We start from the raw sequence: 15,247 nt of genomic DNA, 5'->3' as shown, positions 1-15,247 counted from the left end.
GTTATTAACAGTTATGACGTAATGAGTGGGCTCAGTTTGTGCTTGTATGCTGAGGAATAAAGGCATCTGAACAGAGCTCAGGGCCGGACTGGCAGTAGCAGGCACCGGGCAATCCCCCGGTGCGCCGCACGGGTGGGGGGTCGGTTTGGGGCCCCTGGGGGCCATTTTTGTTACAGGGGCGTTTTTGCAGCATAGCTGCAAAATCAGCCCTGTAACAAAATCGGCCGAAAACCGGCCCTGGCAAAGAGCTCGGCGGCACCCACAATCCCCCGGGGGAGAGGGGGGCCGGCCGAGCACTTTGCCAGGGCCGGTTTTGGTTCCCAGTCCGGTCCTGACAGACCTCCATGTGTGGCTTATTCATTGTGCATGCTCCTGGGCTGTGGATGATGCTATATATTGCGACTCTAATGCCCAGGTGTAGGATTTCAGTTAGTCCAATAAACAAAGCTGCCAGGTCCATGAATGATTAGTCAACCCAGTCCCGAGAAATTGGCATTGGCTTAACTAGTCACGCATGGACCTGGCAAACTTGTCAGGTATCTAATAACTGAATTAGAGTACTGCCCTTCCATCCTGCGTTCTCTAAAATTGTGATTAAAAATCAATTTATGTAGCGCGTACTACCTCTGATGAGTCACTGAAGTGCTCTGCAGCAAGTAGTAGGCCACGCCGGAACCCAATGTTATAGGTTTTCCTTGACGGATCAGTTGTGCTAAATTTGTACAGCTTGCGCTCTTGACATCTTTTGCATTTTCTTTGGTATTTTGAATAGGGATAGGTTAATTGAAAAGGATTAGTAAAGGGAAAATGTGAGATGCCTGCATGCCAACTGACCCAATTCAGGTGGGGGACTCACTATTTATTAAGCGAAAAAGGCTTTATTTTAGCTGCACACTGCCTGAAATTTCTTCAACAGAAGTCAGTTGGGAAAATACATTCTACTGATTTCCTCCAAAATCTCCCACTTTCTTGGTCTAAAATGTTGACATGTATGGAGATGGTATTGAGAGTGCTGCATAAGTGGTGCATACATGGTAACATTTTAGAAGAGGAAAGTGAAAGATTAAAAAAAAAAATTTAAAAAATCGGGAGAATGTATTTCTCCCATTGACGCCTGAATCGGTCTATTGGCATGTATGGGACTTGCATGTCTGCCGTTGTAGGATCGGATATCAGAAATGCAAACATACATTTTTTTGTCTTACCTGTGAGGAGCATGGAGAAAGCACTATAGCAGGCAGAGAGTGACACCAAAATGTTGCACACTGGCCTGCAGGAGCAGGTTACAGGCAGTCCATACTCAGAGTGACACAAGACCAGTCCCTGTCCGATGATGCCCCTCCTAACCCACCCCACTGAGGGATCTGTTTTTTTTTGCATACAGTCTGTATTGGGAGGATTGGCATGTATGAGGGTGAACCTGTGGGCCTTTTAGTTGAATGAATTCAATGGAAGGATATCAGAGTTTGGATAGCATGTTTGGGAGTCCATTGTAGTCAGAAAAGTTTGGGATGAATCGAAGGGGAAAGGTTTTTTTTTTAAATAAAAAATAATATTACCATGTTTACAGAGACACACTCATATTTAAACATATATTTATAATACTAACATGGTGAGAAATACACGATTGTTGTCTATAAACATACATAGACCGTTATTTTTTTAAATTTCTATATACATGTATATCCTTATAAACTAACGCTTAACTGAATATGCATATACAGATGCATAGAGACAATCTTATCTGCATACACAGACATAAATGTCATTGTCATTCTTTTTTTTAAAAATATATTTTTATTGCAGATAAGTGCAGTATACATCTAGAGCGAACCACATTCCAGACACTGGCACGCATAACGCACCCGCCATTACCGTTCAGCACACGGCCATTCAGCCCACAACCCGGAGGTCGGGCGGCTTGAATCAGGAGAGCAGTGGCATTCTGTGTAGCATAGTAAGGCAATTGTGATCAATCCACAAGACTGCTGCATCCGCATTTCCTTTTTCTCCCGCCCCCCCCGCCCCCCAACCCTCAAACATCAACTCCTCCCATAATACCAAAACAGGTTAACTCTGCAGCTACTATCCATGTCCGTATGTACTATTTACTAATGTGTAACTCCACTCACCGGTACAGCTACATTTCTAATGCAATGCAATATCAGATCACCAATTAGAACCGGCATCAGAACGCAATGTTTCCAACAGTAGCCCCCCATTCCAGTGTTCTACCCTCCCCCTCCCCTGCTCCCTCCCCCCCGTTACAGGGTCAGTGGTGTGGGCAGTGTCAAAATCTCACAGCTTATCACAATAGTGGTCTAACTGGCTAGCAAAGTCCTGTGTCATACATTTTCACCGCATTGATGCTGAGCGCTCATCGCTCCTCTTCTGTGGTATGGGAGTCCCTCAGCATCTGAACTAAGGCCTCCCATGCTCGAGCCACCTCCAACGCTTTCTCATCCCCTGTTCGGACAGCCCGTCTGAACCTCACTGTACTTTCGCAACCCGCCCACTTACAAAATTCCCTACGCCATCTTTCACTCGAAGGTCCCTCTTTCGCCTTCTAATGCCACGTAATTTTACGTTTAGCCAACAGGAGCCCCAGATCTATACATTTGCTGGTCACCTTATTCCTAGCTGTGTGTGGGAACCAGTGGAGCAGACAGGTGGCCATGTCGTATTCAAGTTCCCTATCTGTGATTGTGTTCAAAAGGACTCCTATCCCAGCCCAGTAACCTTCCATTTGTGGACAGGACCACAGCATGTGTTCCAGCCCAACACCCTCTTCTCGACATCTGGGACATGCCGCGCTTTGGGCCTGGAAATACTTCCTGATCTTGCCTGGGGTAGGTAGGCCCTGTGCAGGATGAAATACTGTATTTGCTGGAACCTGGAGTTCCTATTGCCCTTCCATGCCCTCTTAAGAACTTGGCCCCACGCGGTGTCTGGGATCGGGCGGCCCATACTCTCCTCCCATTTTGCCTTGAGGGCTGTCAAGGGACGTAAGCTCTCTTGGAGCATTCGGGAATGGAGGCACGTAACCGCTTTAGGGTCCCTGCTGCCATCACCGCATACTGACAAGTGTGCGTCAACTCCGGTTCCGCTCTCCCTGTTCTCCAATGCTTTTGAATCGCGGTTGTGAGCGCTGCATGAATCAGAAAATCTCCCTCCGGTAGCCCATACATGTCTCACAGTTCCGGGAAGGGCATTAGTTCCCCGCTCTGCTATAGATCCCCGATCATCTGTACACCCAGTAGCTCCCAGCAGCTAGTGGAGTCCAATCTCCCCCGTGTGCTAGCGCCGTCAGCATTCCCAGAGGGATCCCCGGCGCGTATGGGCGGGATAGTCCTGTTTTACGCTGGGCGCTATTCCAGCAAAGTCGCAGAGTTCTCTCCTCCCCATTCAAATCTCTCAGATCTAGTTTTTGTTGTAAGACTATGTAGGCCAGAACGTGACGCTGTATTCCCCGCCCCCGACCATCCTCCGGTCCCCTATACTCACGTGCTATAAGCTGTGTAAGGACCTGCAGTTGTGCAGCTAGATAGTAGAGCTCAAAATCCGGCGCCGCCAGTCCGCCATCAAGCATGGGTCTTATCAATGTCGACAACGCCACTCGTCGCCTACCATTGCCCCAGAGGAAACCCACGAATAACGATCTTAGGTCTTTAAATATACTCGGAGGGATCCAGATTGGTAGCGTTCGAAAATAGTACAGAAGCCGGGGAAGTGCGACCATTTTGAGCAATGCTATTCTGCCCATCACTGATATGGGAAGCGTCGACCAGAATTCCATGCAACCCTTCAATCCTCTAATACAGCGTCCTATATTCCCTTCCAGCAAATCTTTTTCACTATGGTAGATCCGCACCCCCAAATATGTGAGGCATGCAGGTTCCCAAGCGATCTCTACCAGGGATCCAGGAGGAGCCATATCTGGGCGAGCCGGGAAGAGGCATGTTTTATTCCAGTTTACCTTAAGGCCGGAGAACACCCCAAATGGAGCAAGCAGGGAGGTAGCCCCACGTAGGTCGTGTTCAGCACCATGCAGGAAAAGGAGTAAATCGTCGGCGTACAACGAGATATGATGTGTGACATCTCCCTGCAACAGCCCCCTATACCAACGTCCTGAACGTGCCTGAATCGCAAGAGGTTCCACCGCCAATGCAAACAGCAGTGGCGACAGTGAGCAGCCCTGCCGTGTCCCTCTCAGTATTGGGTATTGATCAGAGATCACCTCCCCCAGCCGCACCCTGGCCGTGGCCGAGGCGTACAGCACCTTGGTCCACTGCACAAACTGGTCCCCAAGGCCAAAGCGGCTCAGAACTTTATGAAGAAAAGCCCACTCCAAGCTGTCGAACGCTTTTTCTATGTCCACAGAGAGGACCGCTGCAGAACACGGCTCCCCCCGGTTCTCCGCCAGAACTCGGAGGAAGCGGCGAATATTCAAGGCAGTGCACCGTGTGGGGATAAATCCCGCCTGGTCTGTGTGGACCAAGGTCGTCATGTGCGGTAGCAGCCGAGTAGCCAATATCCGGCTCAAGATTTTATAATCTACTGTTAACATGGAAAGCGGCCTATATGACGCTACGTCCACATCCGGGCGCCCCTGTTTCAGGAGGGGAATGATCAGTGCTTCACGCATCGAGCATGGTAGACGACCTTCCTTTAGTGCTTCTCGGTATACTTCCAGTAAGCGGGGTGCCAGTACATCGACGTATTGGGCATAAAATTCGATAGGTAGCCCATCGGGGCCGGTGTCTTGTTCCGGGCCATTTGTTTGATTGCACCGCGTATTTCAGCTAATGTTACGTCTTGCCCCAATAGCTTAGCACTGGCTTCGTCTAGCTGCGGCAACGGGATGTCCTCCAAATAGTCCTCTATGTCCGTTCCTGTGCCCCTCTGTCTACTTTCATACAGGGATGCATAATAGGTGGCAAATCGCGACACCACCAGCTGTTGTGAGTGGACCAGCTGGCATGTGTCCTGCTCTATCCGCATTATCGGACCACTCCTCTGCACAGGATCTGCCAATCTGGCCAACAGCGTACCAACTTTATCCCCCTCCACATGAACTTTCGCTAGGTACTCCTTGTGATCAAAACCACGGAGCCTCTCAGTCTGCGCCGCTAGTAGTTCCTTAGCTTCCACTAGTCGCCCTTGCAATTCTGGTCTTTCCGGCCTCTGTTGTTCCAGGTCCCTTAGAGCCCTCTCTGCCTTCGCTACATCAGTCAGCACCGTCTTCCTAATCCCCGCGAATTTATTAATGCAGATCCCTCTAACAACCACTTTAAAGGCGTCCCACTCCACCGCTCTCTTGGTCGCCGTCCATGGTTCTCCCTGAAATAACTATCAATACCCTCTCCCACTGCTGCTCGAAATGCCTGATCCTCCAGCGTATCCGGTCGCAATCGCCAAGTCGGGATCGCTGATCTCGTTCTTTGCCAGTCTACCGACATCAACAGCGGGTTGTGGTCAGAAATAGTCCTAGCCAAGTATTCAGTGTGCTTCGCCACATGTGCAACCAAGTGGGAGCACAGGATGGCATCAATTTGGACGTGAAGTTCGTGTATGGAGGAGAAAAACGAATAATCCCTGTCATGTGGGTGTTGTGCGCGCCAGACATCGACCAACCCCCATCTATCCTGCCAATCTGTTCTAGTTTTGGCCAGTTTCCGAATCGGGGCAGCCACCAGAGGAGGATGCGATCTATCCATGTCCACGTCTGCAATTGCATTGAAGTCTCCCCCTATCACAGCTGGGCCAGCCAGGTATGACACCAGCACACCCGACAGGGTAGCCAAGAAGTGAGCCTGATCCGTATTAGGGGCGTAAACACTACAGAACACAATGTCCTTGCCATATAGCTTACCCTCAACCGCCGCATATCTGCCCCCCTGATCTAGCAGTTGCCTTGTGGCCTGAAAGGGAACCCCCGCTCTGATCCATATAAGCACCCCCCTAGCAAACGCAGAATACGCTGTACTAAAGACCTGGCCTCTCCATCTACGCTGCAGCGCTAATCCCTCCGCCTTCATAAGATGTGTTTCCTGCAACAGTGCTACATGGACTCCCCTTCTCAGCAAGTAGGCATGTACTTTGTGACGCCTAGTCATTGTCTGTAAGCCTCTAACATTCCATGTGATGCATTTCAAGTCATGTAATGTCCCCATCACAAAAACTTCGCATTTTCGCCAATTGCTCTGCAGTGTTGCCCACACCACCGTCTCTTCCCCAACTACCAACACCCCATGAACCCCTACCAACCCTCCCCCCCAGAACAGGACCCAATAGTAACCTATCAGTCCCCATCCAAACCTCACAACAACACTCACAACACTATAATGCGGTATTTACCACAGTGTGCCTTAAGGGCAGTGAAAGGTGCGACCTGGTCCAACAGGGAACAGCCCTCGCCCAAACCAGCCCGCCATAGACCCCAGTCCAACAAACAGGAATACTCAAGCGCCGTCAGGTTCAGCCACACCAGTAAATGGGTCAGAGAACCCCTACTCCACAGGAGTTCCGTGCTCATGTCACTCGTCCAGCATTCCTTCCGCCGTCCCCGGTGTGACCACCGGCCCCACTGTGCTGTCCGTTTCCGAGTGGTCAGCTTCCGATCGTTTCCCTTCTTCATCCGAGTCCGTGCCCAACGCTGATCCAGTGTTTTGGGAGCCTGTGATTTCCGCTGTTGCCGCTAGAGCACTCTGCTTGTCCAATGCCATCTGGGCCCTCTGTTGTGCCTGCAGAGATTTGGTCCGTTTCCGTATCCGCTGAGATTTGCGCACCCGGTAGGGCTTCCAATGTGCATACTGGCCCTGGGATCTGCGGTCCGTACCGGCTTTGTACATTTCGAACCATGTCCACGCCTCTTCGGGTGTTTGGAAAAAATTTGTTGTGCCATCTAGAATCACCCTCAGCTTTGCCGGGAATATCAGGGAGTACTGCAGTCCCTCATCTCGCAGTTCCTTCTTGATCGCCAGATAGGATGCCCTACGCCTCTGCACATCCTGGGTATAGTCCGGGAATATAGTGACCGTGGCGTTGTCAACCTTAAAGGGTCCTGCCGTGCGTGCCTTTTGAATCAAGATGTCTCTGTCCTTGTAGTGAAGTAGCCGGGCCACCACCGGGCGCGGGGGTCGGCCCTGCAGTGGCGGACGCGCCGGCACCCTGTGCGCCCTCTCCAGCGTGAAGAAAGACGTCAATCCTTCTGGCACTACCTCAGTTTTAAGCCAGTTCTCCAGATAAGCGATCATATCATCTCCTTCTGTTTTTTCCGGCAGACCCACCACTCGTATATTATTGCGCCGATTTCTACCTTCTGAGTCCTCCGCCCTCCGTTCCAGCATCGTAATGCGCGCAATTGCGTCCTCCAACCTGGCGTCCGTTGCCTTCTGGGCCGGTGTCAGTTCTTGAATGGCCAGCTCGTGTTCTTTTACCCTGTCAGCTAGCTTCGAGTGATCAGCGCGCAGAAGCCCCAGCCCGGTCGCCACCTGCGCTATATCTTGGTGGAGGGAGTCCTTTGTCGCTGCTATCGCCTCCAGAATCTTATCCAGGTGTCGGCGCAGTTCCTTCCCTGTGAGTTCTTCCTCCGGGTCAGTCCTCGCATCCTGGGAGTCATCTTGCCCTGCAGCTTCCTCCTTCTTGCCTTTGGGTCCCATGGTGTGCAGCGAGATCGATACCACCCTGTGCGTGGTAGGTCGGCCAGTGATTCCCCTCAGACGGTTTCCGGTCCGCTCTCAAATCAGGGACGTGCAGCCCCGCGGTAGCCTGGCCGTACTGTGCCTCTCCTGCACTCAGTGAAGTCTGTGGATGGGTGTTACCTCCTTATGTCGCCCGTGCCAGGAGGGCCAGTGTGTCTCTTCGGTCCACCAGAGTTGGGATCCCCCTCTGCAGCATGCGGCCCAGCAGTGCCACTGTCCTCCACCTCAGCTAACTCAGAGCCCCAGATGGCCACACCAGTCTAGCAGCCAGCACCTTCCAACAACTCGCAGGCCTTTGCACAGTGTCACTCTGTGGGTGCCGCCGGTCTAAATCAGCAGTGGCACCGCCATCTTGAGTTAGAGGGCACGATGATCACTCCTCAACTGCTCTCGGACCCAGTGCACCCGGATGCTGCCAGCCCCCGTGGCCCGGTCTCACTGGCCACGCGCCCTTTCCCCGGCTCATGCGGGGCCCAAACACGCCGTCCGCCCCACCTCCGTAGCGCCGGACGCAGGCCCGGACCAACACACTCACCAGGGATCTCAGCCGGGCGTCCTCGGTAGCCGCACTCCTCCGCCTCTGGTCCGCGGGGCCCCGAACGCCCAGTCTCACCTCAGCTGTCGGGCCGGCTCCCCGGAGAATCCAACGGGGCCCCGCAGCGCCCAGGCGGAGGCCCGGTGCTCCGTCGCCACACAATCAGGTCTTATCCCAGGCCGCACCACTCAGCGCCGCTCTGCCAGATCCGATCTGCTCAAGTCCTGGGGATGCAGTCAGCAGCCTCCCCCACCGGTTGCTACCACCGATCGGCTGTCTCGGCGGCCACGTCGTTAAGATCGAACCCTCCGCCGCAGGGGCAGTCCTTCCGCCCTCGCGATCACCACGGAGCTAGCGCAGGCCCCCTCAGCTCTGGTCTTCGGCCGCCATTTTGTCGCTTCCCAGCCGTATCGGAGATCAGGCAATCACACGTCCAGGGCGCCACGGGACCGCACAAGCTCCAGTTTCGATCGTCTTCCCGTGGTGTCACCTTCCGACACTATCCTCTAGAAAATCAGAGGATTTCATGGATTTTAATCAGGATATATTAGGGGTCGAGGGCGGAGCTGCAGGCTGACGCCGCCTCACCCATCGGCGCCCAAGCCACGCCCCTCATAAATGTCATTGTCATGTTTGAATATACTTACAGTGACCATTGTTTTTTATGTCTAAATATATTGTTATACCCTTGCAGAAAGTACAAAGAAGCATATGCATAGTTACAGGTACCTACGCTTTAATCATATTCGCATACATATTTGTATTAACCATAAATCCATATAAGGTCACCTATGCAAATATATGTCATCTACATACTATGCCACACACATATATGTAATGCATTTATTGTCATATACATAGCCAATGTTTATTAATGTTTTTTCTGGTATATCGATAACTCCTCTATCCTTATACTTATTTATAAAGTTGTATATAGTGCAAACATGACCTGTGAGGGTATCAGAGTGCTTTACAGGTGGGCGAAGTAAGAAATAAGTAAAGGACACGGAGCTCAAATACATGGATACATTGACATGCCATGTTTGCGCACTCAAAAGAGCATGTCTAGCTAATGCAGCAACATACCAGTCATGCTAATACATCCACACGTCGGAAGGGCATGCTGAGACAAATTCTTTGTTCATCCAAGATTAGATCTCATAGAGAAGCATTGCTTTAAAAACTGTGTGAGTTAGATCTCTGTGTAGCAGTGCTAAATTTTGTTTGTTTTGCAATAAGCATCAGAAAACTATATGGGCTGTGTGATGAATGTTTTTTATTTTTTTTAAACTCTTTATTATAATCAGCTACATCAAGGCAAAGTTCTTCCATTTGGTACTTATACATATTAAAAACCAGCATTACATGGCAATCCGACCTAGCACATTGTGCGTGCCCTGGGAGCGGCTTGGACCGACGTACTGACTCGGTGGCGTGGGACGCCGACTTCACACGGGTTGGCCGTCCGCCACGGATAAGATGGCTGGCAAAGGTCCGAAGGCGGGGGGGTCGCAATCCCGCCTTGACCGATTTGCGTACGACAAGCCCACTTCCGCATTGTCACCCCCCGATGCCAAATCGCAGCAGGGCAAGTCAGCGGAGACAGCGGGGACCAAGAAGGCGACTCTGGACGACGTTATGAGAGCCCTCACGCAAGTACAAGCCACGGTTGGTTCGATCTCGGCCGAAATCACGCTCATAAGGGCGGATTTCCATAAGATGTCGGAGAAAGTGAACAATATGGAAGTGGTGACCAAGTCCTTAGTGGAAGATGTGTCTGAGCTGCAGATTGGTATGGAAAAAGTGTTGAAAGAGAATAAGGTCCTACGGGAGAAACTCGATGACCAGGAGGGACGCTCGAGGCGGAACAACGTTCGTATCGTAGGTGTGCCGGAATCGGAAGACACAAGGGCAATGGATCTATATGTGGAGGACTTAATCAAGCAGAAACTTCAACCTAAAGGACTCTCCGCATTCTTCACGGTGGAAAGGGCGCACAGGGTCCCTGGAGGACGCAGGCAGACGGGGGCCAACCCTAGACCGATCATTGCAAGACTTTTTAACTTCAGGGATCGTGATGCCATCCTGCAGGCGGCAAGGAACTCTCCACCTCTTAAGATACAGAACTCTACTGTAGCCTTTTTTCCTGATTACACGGCCGACGTCGCACGGAGGAGGAGAACCTTTTTCGAAGTGAAGAAGGAACTAAGGGCGAGAGAAATTTCATACTCCATGCTGTTTCCGGCCAAGCTTCGAATTGTGGCAGACAATAAGACATGGTTTTTTGACTCCCCGGAAATGGCGCAGGAGTGGCTAGAGGGTTGGAGACAGGTGGACCCCCGCGTCGCTCTAACAGGCACAACAAGAACCGTAATGCAGGCTCCCAACAGAGTTCACAATCCGCTGAGGAGGGTGCAGTGGCACTTTCCCCCTTGACCGACCTTCAGGAGGATGATGCGGAGGAGGAACAGTGATTCATGATTATTGGACGGCTGAACTGAGTAATATGTTGAATGACGGTGCCGCCTTGGACACTGGGCGGAGGGCCTCCGCGGCCGTAGGTGGAGGCCGCTGATACCGGAGGGTCCTTCACCCCAGCAAGCAAGTACTTTGTTTTGGGTTGGGATCGGGCACTCTGCTGAGTTGGGGGGGCGGGCAGTTCTGAGTCCGTTGAGCAGGGGGGCAGGGAGGGGGGGAGTTGGGGGTAGGATGGGTTCTGGGTTTTCAAATGCTACGCAGGGTCAGGGTCTGTTCCATGAGAATAGAGCGTGCAGAGTAGGGGTACCGCAAGGGGGACTACATGTTCACTTTTTTGACTGTTTATTGCTAGGCACCGGTCGGCCGCCCGACCGCTCCTCTTGCCATGGGGGGGGAGGATGCTAATATGGGGCGAGTGTCTCCGCTGACCCTGATGTCTTGGAATGTGAGGGGCCTGGGGGATAAGGTGAAACGGGGTTTGGTCTTACAAAGTATAAAGAGGGCGACCCCGGCCCTGGTATTGTTACAGGAAACTCACTTGACGGGCACGGCCACCAGGGCCCTTGATAGGAGAGGATATAGAATGCTTATTCACTCAGAATTTACTAGAGGATCCAGGGGTACTGGGATACTAATGCATCGTTCGTCTAGGTTTATTATACAATCAGTTAGCGCCGACACACAGGGTCGCTTTGCGGCGGCTCACGGCCAATGGGAAGGGAGGCCGCTTAATGTGGTCTCAGTATACATCCCGCCGGCCTTACACGCCATAGCCCTCCCAGAGCTGGGTACCTTTTTGTTAGGCCTCCCGGAAGGGGATCTTATAGTGGGGGGTGATTTCAATGCGGTGGTACATAGCTCAATGGACCGCTACCCCGTGCACGCGCGTTCGTCAGGGCCCTCCAAATTACATGATTTTCTGGAAGCACAGGGGTTGGTGGACATATGGAGGCAATTACACCCAGAGGACCGCCAGTACACATACCACTCGGCAGTACACGACAGCCTGTCGAGGATTGACTACTTCCTCACACTAGGGGGGGGCCGTCTTAATATTACTGACACCCACATCAAACCACGAGGAATCTCAGACCACTCCCCGCTGCTACTCACTCTGTCCTGCCAAATTGGCACCTATAAGCGCCTCTATCCCATATACCCGGGTTTCCTCAAAGAGCCGGTCGTAGCTAAGGCCTTAAAGGCGGGCACGAGATCTTACTTCGCTGACAATGAGGGTTCGGTGACTTCCCAGGTAACATTATGGGAGGCTTATAAAACGGTCCTACGAGGGCAGGCACTCTCGGCTATCACACAACACAAGCGCACACAAAGCCAGGATCTACTAGATCTGGAAGAGCAGCTTGGCAGGGCGACACAAGACCATGAACATAACCCGAGTGAAGCTACCCAACACACGCTCCGGTTGTGTCAGCAAAGATACACGGACCATATGCGCTGCAAAGTGAGGGGCAATATGGCGGCGACTACGAATAGAATCTATGAAATGGGCGATAAGGCAGGTAGATTGTTGGCCTGGTTGGAGAGGAAGCGTGGAGGGCAGAGAGCAATACTGCAGCTGAGAGATTCGGAAGGGGCGTTACAGACCAACCCGGTTAGGATAGTAGAGCTCCTGGCAGACCACTTTCATTCTGTCTATTCCCCTGAAATTGAGGTCACACGAGAGGTGGTGGAGGGATCACTCCTAGGGGTGCCGACCCGTACTCTCCCCCAGGACGCTCGGGACGAACTTGAATCGGACTTGACGTCTGAAGAGATACAGCTGGCCATAACGGCGCTCCACCCTGGGAAGGCGATGGGCCCTAATGGGGTACCGATAGAATGGTACAAGATCATGGGTGAAGCGCTTTCCACGCCCATGCTTGCAATGTATGTGGAAAGCCGGGAGCGTGGGTTGCTTCCCCCTGACCAGCGTTTGGCTACCATAGTGGCGATACCGAAGCCCGGCAAACCCCCTGAGGACTGCGGGTCTTACCGCCCTATTTCACTTCTTAATGCGGAGAATAAAATTTTGGCGAAAGTACTGGCCACCAGACTCCTACCCCACCTACCGCTTCTGATCCATCCTGACCAGTCGGGCTTTATGCCACACCGGAGCACGGCGCTGAATCTGCGACGGCTCCACGGAGTACTGGCTCGCGCCCCGTCATTGACGGAACCGGCAGCGGTACTCTCCTTGGATGCCAAAATGGCGTTCGACATGGTGGAGTGGCGGTATCTCTTTGCGGTCTTGGAACACATGGGTATAGGACCCGGATTCATCTCATGGGTCAGATTGCTATATGCCGAACCGGTTGCGAGGGTGACGGCCAATGGTTGTGTCTCGAGGGAATTTCCACTGGCAAGGGGCACGAGACAGGGATGCCCTCTCTCGCCGCTGCTCTTTGCTTTAGTGCTGGAGCCTCTGGCTGTGATACTTAGATCCACTCAGCTGTTGAAGGGCATACATTGGGGAGATGGTTGGGAGGATAGGGTATCCCTGTATGCGGATGATATGCTCATCTACCTGATGGACCTTGAGAGCGGTATTCCGGTACTGCTAGCCCTGTGCGAGAAGCATGGCGCGGCGTCAGGCTATAAGCTTAACTGGTCCAAGTCCATACTGTATATGGTACGAGGAGACCCACCGGTTCTGCCTCCGGATTGCCAGTTAGTAGTGGAGCACCGTGCCTTCAGATACCTGGGGATCCAAATCGCGAGAGACTCGGCGACCTTTTTGGAGCTGAATCTTGTGCCCCTAGAGACTAGGTTGAAGGCGGTTGTACGCCATTGGAAGGCCCTTCCGCTGACGTTACTGGGTAGAGCAGCGCTATTTAAAATGCTGGCGTTACCCCGCTTCCTCTATGCACTGGAGAACGCACCAGAGATGGTTCCACCATTGTTCTTCCGCAGAGTGTCGGCGCAGCTGTCGGCCTTACTGTGGAGTGGCAAACCAGCTAGAGTGGCGCACTTAAAAATGGTTAGGGACTGGTACAGTGGAGGGATAGCGCTCCCGCACCTTGAATTATACTACTGGGCTGCGCACCTCAAGGTAATTAACCAGTGGATACACGGTGCACAGGATGACCCGGCATTTATGGCGGACAGGAGGCAACTGGGTACGAACACTCTTCTGGCCCCGCTTTACAACAAAGGCCTGGTGGGAAGGCTGGAGGGCCCTACCAAACACACGATCGCTATCTGGCATAAGGCTCAGAGACGGCTGGGCTGGGAGGGAGTGATTACTAATCTCACGCCGCTGTGGGACTCCAAGGCCCTTGGTAATTTGCGCACTAGCAAGGGATTTGATCGATGGGACACCATCGGGATATCCACGGTTGGAGATTTGTGGTCCAGGGGTGCGGTGATAACCTTCGAGACACTGAGAGTACAATATGACCTTGGGGTCACAGAAACATACCGATACATACAAGTTAGACACGCACTCATGTCAGTGTTGGAATTGGGAGCGCAGATCCCGGAATCAGCTCCGTTGGAGGATCGGCTCCTTACCGACTACATGGAGAGTGGTGCAACATCCCTCACCTACCGTAAACTGCTAAACAATTTACCGGATCCGCTGGTACGTTTGAAGGAGAAATGGGTGGAGGAGATTGGGGATCTGAATGACTCGGAGTGGAATGCAGCGCTGGCGTCCCCTAGGGAGGCAGGTATATCTACACGTTTTAGACTGGTCCAATTTAAGGTACTACATAGAGTGTACTATACACGCACAACATTACACAAGATACGTAGGGCAGATCATCCGTACTGTCTGAGGAACTGTGGGGAGGAGGGTACGTTGTTCCATACTCTGTGGGATTGTCCTGTTATACACACCTACTGGAGGCGGGTAGCACGGACGATCAGTCAAACACTAGGGTCATCATTCTCGCATGACCCTCGGATATGCTTACTGAATGTGTGGGGTCCAACTGATCTGTCACCGCAGGGGAAACGCTGGGCGATTGTTGGTGTGATGCTGGCAAAGAGGGATATAGCACAGAACTGGGGGGCACCGATTACTCCGACACTGTCGCAGTGGTGCCGGAACATGGACATGCTTATGGTGACGGAGAGAGCGATTTACAAACAGAGGCTTAATCCACGCAAGTGGAACAAGATGTGGTTGCCGTGGAACTCGTACAGGGGAGACATTTGTGAACCTTTGCCTGAGGAAGAGGATCTGGATAGCTCAGAGGAGGGTGAAGACGAGGAGTAATGTTGGGACTAGAAGGTTCAGTTAAGAGGGGTGGGATTGCCCGGGCGTATGACACTGAACATGTGGATGTACTTAATTCTGAATGACAATGTGAATACTGCTTGTTGTGCCTCTATTGACGCTAATGATATCATTGATTCGCAAAATGGTAGGTTGTCCCTGACCTTTTTAGTAGTATGTTTTCTGTTGGGGGGAAAAGATGAAAATGTGAAAAGTTGCTTTTTTTGATTGCATGCAGCTGAATGTTGACGCTGCGGTATACTATGGTTGTGTATGCATAATTCTTCTGTGGTGGCAACAATAAAAACACAT

Source organism: Lissotriton helveticus, chromosome 11 (genome assembly GCF_964261635.1).
Source record: "Lissotriton helveticus chromosome 11, aLisHel1.1, whole genome shotgun sequence".
Taxonomy (NCBI): Eukaryota; Metazoa; Chordata; class Amphibia; order Caudata; family Salamandridae; genus Lissotriton; species Lissotriton helveticus.
Note: the sequence above shows the minus strand (reverse complement) of the source record.